The sequence below is a fragment of the Procambarus clarkii genome, chromosome 19 (assembly GCF_040958095.1).
Source record: "Procambarus clarkii isolate CNS0578487 chromosome 19, FALCON_Pclarkii_2.0, whole genome shotgun sequence".
NCBI lineage: Eukaryota > Metazoa > Arthropoda > Malacostraca > Decapoda > Cambaridae > Procambarus > Procambarus clarkii.
The window spans coordinates 45709025-45719954 of NC_091168.1; positions in this window are offsets into that span (position 1 = coordinate 45709025).

Here is a 10930-nt window from a genome sequence, read left to right on the forward strand (position 1 = left end):
AATAAATTAGTGAGACAAATGTTTTTCAATGATTCTACTTAAATCGCCCTTTAGCTGATCTATTAGAAATGGATCTAAGTTATATAGACCACTGCTAATATTCAAATTACTTTCTTTGGTGATCTGTATCAAAGCAGATTCAATTATGTTTCTGTTATTGGTGCTTTTACAATTTGTTATTGAAGAAGCACTCTCCCAATCAATTTGGTGAGCTTTTTCTGACAAATGCACAAACAAAGCATTAGACAATTGGCCATGTCTTACAGAGTATTTATGTTGCGATATTCTACATTTTAAATCTTTAGATGTTTGCCCGACATAGAACTTATTACATTCCTTACAAGGTATTTTATAAATGACGCAATTATCACTACGAGGGCTGTTCCTTACTAATAGCTTACCAACAGTGTTTTCGTAGCTAAACATTACATCTATATTAAAAAGTTTCAAGGCCTTGACAATATTCTCAAACCCAGAGAAATATGGTAAACATAACACATTCTTTGGGCGAATCCTTTCACTGCATACATTATTATAATATGTACGACGAGCTTTGTTACGACAAACTTCCAAAAAATTCAGTGGGTAACAAAGCTTAAGACCAACCGAATCAATATTCTTAAATTCTTCATCTAAGAATTCTGGACTCACAACTCGAAGAGCTCTTAGATACATTGAAGAAAAAATTGACTTTTTTACATTGTATTTATGCCCTGAAAAATAATGAACATAAGATAAATTGTTCGTAGGTTTTCTGTAAACACTAAACTTTAATGAAGAGTTTTCCCTATGAATAAGCACATCTAAGAATGGCAAACATTTATCAATTTCAGTCTCCATAGTAAATTTTATGGAGGTGACTTGGTCATTAAGTTTGGCTACAAATTCGTCTGTGTTTACATCTGAAGGCCAAATACACAAGATATCATCAACATATCTAAACCAAGGAATGATTCCAGGAGTTATTTTTGAAACAAATTTCTTTTCAAAGAATTCCATGTACAGGTTTGAGAGCAATGGCGATAGAGGATTCCCCATTGCCATTCCAAAAGTCTGTAAATAATACTCATTATTAAAGGTAAATTTACATTCTTTAATGCACAACTTAACAAGACTGACAATAATATCAGCAGAAAGAGGTAAGTCATGGCTCATTAGTTCACGAGCAAGATAATCGAGAATATCATCGACCGGTACCTTAGTGAACAAGGAACAAACGTCAAAACTGATTAACTTTACATCAGGAGTGACAGGAACACTATTCAATTTGTTAACTAAATCAAGAGAATTCATCACCTTCATTACCATATCTATATGGTCTTGTCAAGACGCATAAGCCTAACAATCCCATGAGACCTATCATCAGTTCTGTGGGATCCATTTCTTACAAACTCTCCAAATGGCTTACCAAAATCTTGTCCCCTTTGTTAGGAACTATCTCCTCTTCTCATTTGACAAATTCTCTTGATTTAGTTAACAAATTGAATAGTGTTCCTGTCACTCCTGATGTAAAGTTAATCAGTAAAGTTAACTAAAAACTCACGCCCCAGAAGTGAACCCATACTCCCAGGAGCAACACAACTGCTAACTACAGGAAGCCTTAATCTGCTTGACCATCACGATCGGACATAAGGAAGTGATAGCCGAAGCTATTTGAACCACTTCCCCGCTGGCACTCGGTTGGTAATCTTGGGCATAGCATTTTATTAAATCACCTCATTATTTGCGGCACTCGTGAGGAATACAAATGCCCAAAAGCCTGAATGGTCCCCAGGACTATATGCGACTGAAAACTCACACCCCGGAAGTGACTCGAACCCATACTCCTAAGAACAACGCAACTGGTAACTACAGGACGCCTTAATCTGCTTGACCATCTTGACCAGACATAAGAAAGTGATAGCTGAAGCTATTTGAACCACTTTCCCGCTGGCACTCGGATGGTAATCTTGGGCATAGCACTTTATTAAATCACCTCATTATTTGGGGCACTCGTGAGGAATACAAATGCGAACAAGCCTGAATGGTCCCCAGGACTATATGCGACTAAAAACTCACACCCCAGAAGTGACTCGAACCCATACTCCTAGGAACAACGTAACTGGTAACTACAGGACGCCTTAATCTGCTTGACCATGACGACCAGACATAAGTAAGTGATAGCTGAAGCTATTTGAACCACTTCCCCGCCGGCATTCGGATGGTAATCTCCGGCATAGCATTTTATCAAATCACCTCATTATTTGGGGCACACGTGAGGAACACAAATGCGAACAAGCCTGAATGGTCCCCAGGACTATATGCAACTGAAAACTCACACCCCAGAAGTGACTCGAACCCATACTCCCAGAAACAACGCAACTGATAACTACAGGGCGCCTTAATCTGATTGACCATCTTGACCGGACATAAGGAATTGATAGCCGAAGCTATTTGAACCACTTCCCGCTGGCACTCGGATGGTAATCTTGGGCATAGCTTTTCATCAAATCACCTCATTATTTGGGGCACACGTGAGGAACACAAATGCGAACAAGCCTGAATAGTCCCCAGGACTATATGCGACTAAAAAATCACTCCTCAGAAGTGAATCCATACTCCCAGGAGCAACGCAACTGCTATCTACAGGATGCCTTAATCCGCTTGACCATCACGACCGGACATAAGGAAGTGATAGCCAAAGCTATTTGAACCACTTCCCCGCCGGTACTCGGATGGTAATCTTGGGCATAGCATTTTATCAAATCACCTCATTATTTGGGGCACACATGAGGAACACAAATGCGAACAAGCCTGAATGGTCCCCAGGACTATATGCAACTGAAAACTCACACCCCAGAAGTGACTCGAACCCATACTCCCAGGAGCAACGCAATTGGTAACTATAGGACTCTTTAATCCGCTTGACCATCACGACCGGACATAAGGAATTGATAGCCGAAGCTATTTGAACCACTTCCTCGCCGGCACTCAGATGGTACTCTTGGGCATAGCATTTTATCAAATCACCTCATTATTTGGGGCACACGTGAGGAACACAAATGCGAACAAGCCTGAATAGTCCCCAGGACTATATGCGACTGAAAACTCACACCCCAGAAGTGACTCGAACCCATACTCCCAGGAGCAACTCAAATAGTAACTACAGGACTCCTTAATCCGCTTGACCATCACGACTGGACATATGTACGTGATAGCCGAAGCTATTTGAACCACTTCCCCGCCGGCACTCGGATGGTAATCTTGGGCATATCATTTTGTCAAATCACCTCATTATTTGGGGCACACCAGAGGAACACAAATGCGAACAAGCCTGAATGTTCCCCAGGACTATATGCGACTAAAAACTCACATCCCAGAAGTGACTCGAACCCATACTCCCAGGAACAACGCAACTGGTAACTACAGGACGCCTTAATCTGCTTAACCCTCACGACCGGACATAAGGAAGTGATAGCCGAAGCTATTTGAACCACTTCCCCGCTGGCACTCAGATGGTAATCTTGGGCATAGCATTTTATCAAATCACCTCATTATTTGTGGCACACGTGAGGAACACAAATGCGAACATGCCTGAATGGTCCCCAGGACTATATGCGACTGAAAACTCACACCTCAGAAGTGAACCCATACTCACAGGAGCAACGCAACTGCTAACTACAGGACGCCTTAATCCGCTTGACCATCACGACCGGACATAAGGAAATGATAGCCGAAGCTATTTGAACCACTTCCCCGCCGGCACTTGGAAGGTAATCTTGGGCATAGCATTTTATCAAATCACTTCATTATTTGGAGCACACGTGAGGAACACAAATGCAAAGAAGCCTGAATGGTCCCCAGGACTATATGCAACTGACACATAAGACACATAAGCCCGGAAACCCACTTCGGCCAATCATTAGCCAGATACCCACACCCACGTACAGACTGGCGAAGCGACTCAACGGCTTGCTGACTCCTTATGTCCCTTTGCACCTTCAGCCTAAAGTCTCCAAAGGAATTTGTTGACTTACTGCGGGGAACGTGGGCCACAGGGATAAGAGCCTCGTTTGACGTAGAATCACTGTTTACCAACGTACCTGTGGATGAAACAATCGGGATGATAGCGGACAGAGTGTATCGTGATCCGGCCTGTACGCCTCTTGACATACCAGAAAACATTCTAAGGAAACTACTCCAAGCTTGTACTAAAGAGGCACCCTTCTTGAGCCTGGATGGGCACATGTATAAGCAAGTAGATGGGGTCGCCATGGGTTCTCCCCTAGGTGTCTTGTTTGCGAACTTCTACATGGGTACCATCGAACAAATGGTCTTAGTCGACATGAACTTGAAACCGGACATATATTGCAGGTATGTTGACGACATTTTTACACAGGTACCTGATGTCAGACATCTGCAGGAGCTAAAGGAGGCATTTGAGCGGAATTCTGTTTTGCGTATCACTTACGAGATGGAGAAGGATGGGAAGCTGCCCTTTCTAGATGTAACAGTCATGGAAAGGAGCGGAGGTTTCCGCACTGCAGTCTACACTAAGGAAGCAAACATAGGAATGTGCCTCAATGCCAACAGTGACTGCCCAGACAGGTACAAGATGAGTGTCGATAACGCTTATGCCGACCGTGCTCTCAGCCACAGCTCAGGATGGAAGCAAGTCGATGAAGAACTCTGTAGGGTAAGGCAGGTCCTAGTCAACAACGGCTTCTCCAATGGTTTCGTTGAAGACATCATAAGAAGGAAGGTAAAACGTCATGGAATCTCTGAAGAGACAACTAACACAACACCTGTACCCCCTATTAGACTATTTTACAGGAACTTCTTTTCCACAGCTCATAAAACGAAGGAAAGGGTCCTGAAAGATATTGTTAATAGAAACGTTATCCCTACAGAAAAAAATCAGAAGATACAATTGACGATCTACTATAAAACCAAGAAAACGGCGAACCTACTCATGAGAAACTCTCCAGACAAAAAGCAGGACTCTTTAAAAGAGATCAATGTCTTCTATGCCTTCAAATGCCCAATTGGGGACTGTAAGCCTCAAACAGTTCAGTATATAGGCAAGACAACAACATCTCTTTCCAGGCGCACCAGTATAGAAGCATCAAGAAATATGGCCCAATAAGCCCTTTGCAGTTACTTCCATTCTTCCCTTTAACTTACAAAATATTATACCCATTGTTTCGTGTTCTGTCTTCTGTTGAAAGTTTGTTTTCACCTCATCCAAAACTGTTGTAACATATCACCTCACCCAAATGCAGGTATAAAATCGAAGATGTTTAAACTCTGTTCAGTTACAGTTGTGTGTGTGTAAATATATATATATATATATATATATATATATATATATATATATATATATATATATATGTCGTACCTAGTAGCCAGAACGTACTTCTCAGCCTACTATGCAAGGCCCGATTTCCCTAATAAGCCAAGCTTTCCTGAATTAATGTATTTTCTCTAATTTTTTTCTTATGACATGATAAAGCTACCCATTTCATAATGTATGAGGTCAATTTTTTTTATTGGAGTTAAAATTAACGTAGATATATGACCGAACCTAACCAACCCTACCTAACCTAACCTATCTTTATAGGTTAGGTTAGGTTAGGTAGCCGAAAACGTTAGGTTAGGTTAGGTTAGGTAGGTTAGGTAGACGAAAAACCATTAATCCATGAAAACCTGGCTTATTAGGCAAATTGGGCCTTGCATAGTAGGCTGAGAAGTGCGTTCTGGCTACTAGGTACGACATATATATATATATATATATATATATATATATATATATATATATATATATATATATATATATATATATATATATATATATATATATATATATATATATATATATATATATGTCGTACCTAATAGCCAGAACGCACTTCTCAGCCTACTATTCAGGGCCCGATTTGCCTAATAAGCCAAGTTTTCATGAATTAATGTTTTTTCGTCTACCTAACCTACCTAACCTAACCCCCTCCTAGCTTTTTTTGGCTACCTAACCTAACCTTACCTATAAATATAGGTTAGGTTAGGTTAGGTAGGGTTGGTTAGGTTCGGTCATATATCTACGTTAATTTTAACTCCAATAAAAAAAAATTGACCTCATACATAGAGAAAAGGGTTGCTTTATCATTTCATAAGAAAAAATTATAGTAAATATATAAATTCAGGAAAACTTGGCTTATTAGGCAAATCCGGCCTTGAATAGTAGGCTGAGAAGTGAGTTCTGGCTACTAGGTACGACATATATATATATATATATATATATATATATATATATATATATATATATATATATATATATATATATATATATATATATATATATATATATATATATATATATATATATATATATATATATATATATATATATATATATATATATATATATATATATATATATATATATATATATATATATATATATATATATATATATATATATATATATATATATATATATATATATATATATATATATATATATATATATATATATATATATATATATATATATATATATATATATTAGGACCATTCAGGCTTGTTCGCATTTGTGTTCCTCATGTGTGCCCCAAATAATGAGGTGATTTGATAAAATGCTATGCCCAAGATTACCATCCGAGTACCGGCGGGGAAGTGGTTCAAATAGCTTTGGCTATCACTTCCTTATGTCCGGTCGTGATGGTCAAGCGGATTAAGGCATCCTGTAGATAGCAGTTGCGTTGCTCCTGGGAGTATGGATTCACTTCTGAGGAGTGATTTTTTAGTCGCATATAGTCCTGGGGACTATTCAGGCTTGTTCGCATTTGTGTTCCTCACGTGTGCCCCAAATAATGAGGTGATTTGATGAAAAGCTATGCCCAAGATTACCATCCGAGTGCCAGCGGGAAGTGGTTCAAATAGCTTCGGCTATCAATTCCTTATGTCCGGTCAAGATGGTCAATCAGATTAAGGCGCCCTGTAGTTATCAGTTGCGTTGTTTCTGGGAGTATGGGTTCGAGTCACTTCTGGGGTGTGAGTTTTCAGTTGCATATAGTCCTGGGGACTATTTAGGCTTGTTCGCATTTGTGTTCCTCACGTGTGCCCCAAATAATGAGGTGATTTGATAAAATGCTGTGCCCAAGATTACCATCCGAGTGCCGGCGAGGAAGTGGGTCAAATAGCTTTGGCTATCCCTTCCTTATGTCCGATTGTGATGGTCAAGCGGATTAAGGCGTCCTGTAGTTACCAGTTGCGTTGCTCCTGGGAGTATGGGTTTGAGTCACTTTTGGGGTGTGAGTTTTCAGTCACATATAGTCTTGGGGACCATTCAGGCTTGTTCGCATTTGTGTTCCTCATGTGTGCCCCAAATAATGAGGTGATTTGATAAAATGCTATAGCCAAGATTACCATCCGAGTGCCAGCGGGGAAGTGGTTCAAATAGCTTCGGCTATCACTTCCTTATGTCCAGTCAAGATGGTCAAGCAGATTAAAGCGTCCTGTAGTTACCAGTTGCGTTGTTCCTGGGAGTATGGGTTTGAGTCATTTCTGGGGTGTGAGTTTTCAGTCGCATATAGTCCTGGGAACCATTCAGGCTTGTTGGCATTTGTGTTCCTCACGTGTGCTCCAAATAATGAGGTGATTTGATAAAATGCTATGCCCAAGATTACCATCCAAGTGCCGGCGGGGAAGTGGTTCAAATAGCTTCGGCTATCACTTCCTTATGTCCGGTCGTTTGTCAAGCAGATTAAGGCGTCCTGTAGTTACCAGTTGCATTCTTCCTGGGAGTATGGGTTCGAGTCACTTCTGGGCTGTGAATTTTCAGTCGCATATCGTCCTGGGGACCATTCAGGCTTGTTCGCATTTGTGTTCCTCACATCTGCCCCAAATAATGAGGTGATTTGATAATATGCTATGCCCAAGATTACCATCCGAGTGCCGGCGAGGAAGTGGTTCAAATAGCTTTGCCTATCACTTCTTTATGTCCGGTTGTGATGGTCAAGCGGATTAAGGCGTCCTGTAGTTACCAGTTGCGTTGCTCCTGGGAGTATGGGTTCGAGTCACTTCTGGGGTGTGAGTTTTCAGTCGCATATAGTCCTGGGGACCATTCAGGCTTGTTCGCATTTGTGTTCCTCAAGTTTGCCCCAAATAATGAGGTGATTTGATAAAATGCTATGCCCAAGATTACCTTCCGAGTGCCGGCGAGGAAGTGGTTCAAATAGCTTCGGCTATCACTTCCTTATGTCCGATCGTGATGGTCAAGCGGATTAAGGCATCCTGTAGTAAGCAGTTGCGTTGCTTCTAGGAGTATGGGTTCACTTTTGGGGCGTGAGTTTTTAGTCGCATATAGTCCTGGGGACCATTTAGGCTTGTTCGCATTTGTGTTCCTCACTTGTGCCCCAAATAATGAGGTGATTTGATGAAATGCTATGCCCAAGATTACCATCCGAGTGCCGGCGAGGAAGTGGTTCAAATAGCTTTAGCTATCACTTCCTTATGTCCGGTTGTGATGGTCAAGTGGATTAAGGCGTCCTGTAGTTACCAGTTGCGTTTCTCCTGGGAGTATGGGTTCGAGTCACTTCTGGGGTGTGAGTTTTCAGTCGCATATAGTCCTGGGGACCATTCAGGCTTGTTCGCATTTGTGTTTCTCACGTGTGCCCCAAATAATGAGGTGATTTGATAAAATGCTATGCCCAAGATTACCATCCGAGTGCGGGTAGGGAAGTGGTTCAAATAGCTTCGCCTATCACTTCCTTATATCCGGTTGTGATGGTCAAGCGGATTTAGGCGTCCTGAAGTTACCAGTTGCGTTGCTCCTGGGAGAATGGGTTCGAGTCACTTTTGGGGTGTGAGTTTTCAGTCGCATATAGTCCTGGGGACCATTCAGGCTTGTTTGCATTTGTGTTCGCCAAGTGTGCCCCAAATAATGAGGTAATTTGAAAAAATGCTATGCCCAAGATTACCATCCGAGTGCCGGCGGGGAAGTGGTTCAAATAGCTTCGGCTATCACTTCCTTATGTCCGATCGTGATGGTCAAGCGGATTAAGGTGTCCTTTAGTTAGCAGTTGCTTTGCTCCTGGTAGTATGGGTTCACTTCTGGGGCGTGAGTTTTTAGTCACATATAGTCCTGGGGACCATTCAGGCTTGTTCGCATTTGTGTTCCTCATGTGTGCCCCAAATAATGAGGTGATTTGATAAAATGCTCTGCCCAAGATTACCATCAAAGTGACTGTGAGGAAGTGGTTCAAATAGCTTTGGCTATCACTTCCTTATGTCCGGTTGTGATGGTCAAGTGGATTAAGGCGTCTTGTAGTTACCAGTTGCGTTGCTCCTGGGAGTACGGGTTCACTTCTGAGGTGTGAGTTTTCAGTCACATATAGTCCTGGGGACCATTCAGGCTTGTTCGCATTTGTGTTCCTCACCTGTGCCCCAAATAATGAGGTGATTTGATAAAATGCTATGCCCAAGATTACCATCCGAGTGCCAGCGGGAAAGTGGTACAAATAGCTTCGGCAATCACTTCCTTATGTCCAGTCGTGATGGTCAAGCAGATTAAGGCATCCGCCTAGTTGCAAAGGCTGCTGTCAGAAGTATCCGAATGGAAGCAGCCACCACGCTGCAACCCAACCAGCTGGGGTTTGGAGTCCCCCAAGGCTGTGAAGCAGCGGCTCATGCTGCACGAGCCTACATTAGCTCTCTTACTGAAGACCAGGCAGTAGTAAAATTAGATTTTAAAAACGCTTTCAACTCGGTCAAAAGGGAAGCAATCCTCACTGCAGTCCAGGAACATTGCCCAAGCATTGTTCCGTTTGTGTCAGCAGGCTACAGCAAAGACTGAACCCTCCTGTTTGGCAAACATGAAGTCACCTCAGCAGAATGAATTCAACAGGGAGACCCACTTGCACCGTTCCTCTTTTGCATAGCGGTTCGAGAAATTACAACCAGACTGTCCAGTGAGCTCAACATCTGGTTCCTGGATGATGGCACTCTGGCAGGAACACAAGATTCCCTGCTGGAAGACCTACAGCTGGCGAAGACACGGGGGGAGTCCATGGGTCTCGTTCTTAACCCCTCCAAGTGCGAAATTATTGCATCCAGTGAAGCAATTATGAGAGCAGTGAAATCAGTTTTACCAGAAGCCTCAGTCGTTAAACCTACCGACAGCACACTACTCGGAGCACCTCTGGGCCACAATGCCATTGCTGCAGTCCTTGACGAAAAGTTTAGAGACCTAAAGAGGATGGAAGAGAGAATTGGGGACTTGGACTCCCACGATGCCCTCTACCTTCTCACAAAGTGCCTTACATTGCCCAGGCTAACATACTTCTTAAGGTGTGCACCAACTTTTGGCAACCCACTTCTACATCAATATGATGAGCTCCTCAGGTCAATATTCAGGAAGGCGCTCAACCTAGATTTAGATGACAGTCAGTGGGACCAAGCAACACTCCCAGTGAGATTTGGAGGGATAGGCATACGAAAGGCAACTGAGGTAGCACTTCCAGCATTCTTATCCTCATGTACAGCAGCCAACGAATTGGTAGGGCAGATCCTACCAGAGCGTATGAGAGAGACAGCGAGAACTCATGATCAAACGTTCATCGAAGCAGCCAGACAATGGGACACCATTGCACACCCTCAACCCCGACCACAAGTCCCAAAAAACCACAAGCAGGCCCACTGGGATAGCCCCATAATGGAAAAGACTGTCACAGCAATGATTGACAACGCTGATGCTGAAAACAAAGCCCGCCTCCTAGCGGTAACAGCACCCCACGCCGGGGATTTTTTATTTGCTGTGCCCAATGCAGCCCTGGGAATTCGCCTCAGTCATGACGCTCTCCGCATTGGAGTTGCCCTTCGCCTTGCCGCCCCCATCCTCACCGAACATAGGTGCATCTGCGGAACTGCGATGGCAGACCAATATGGTCGTCAT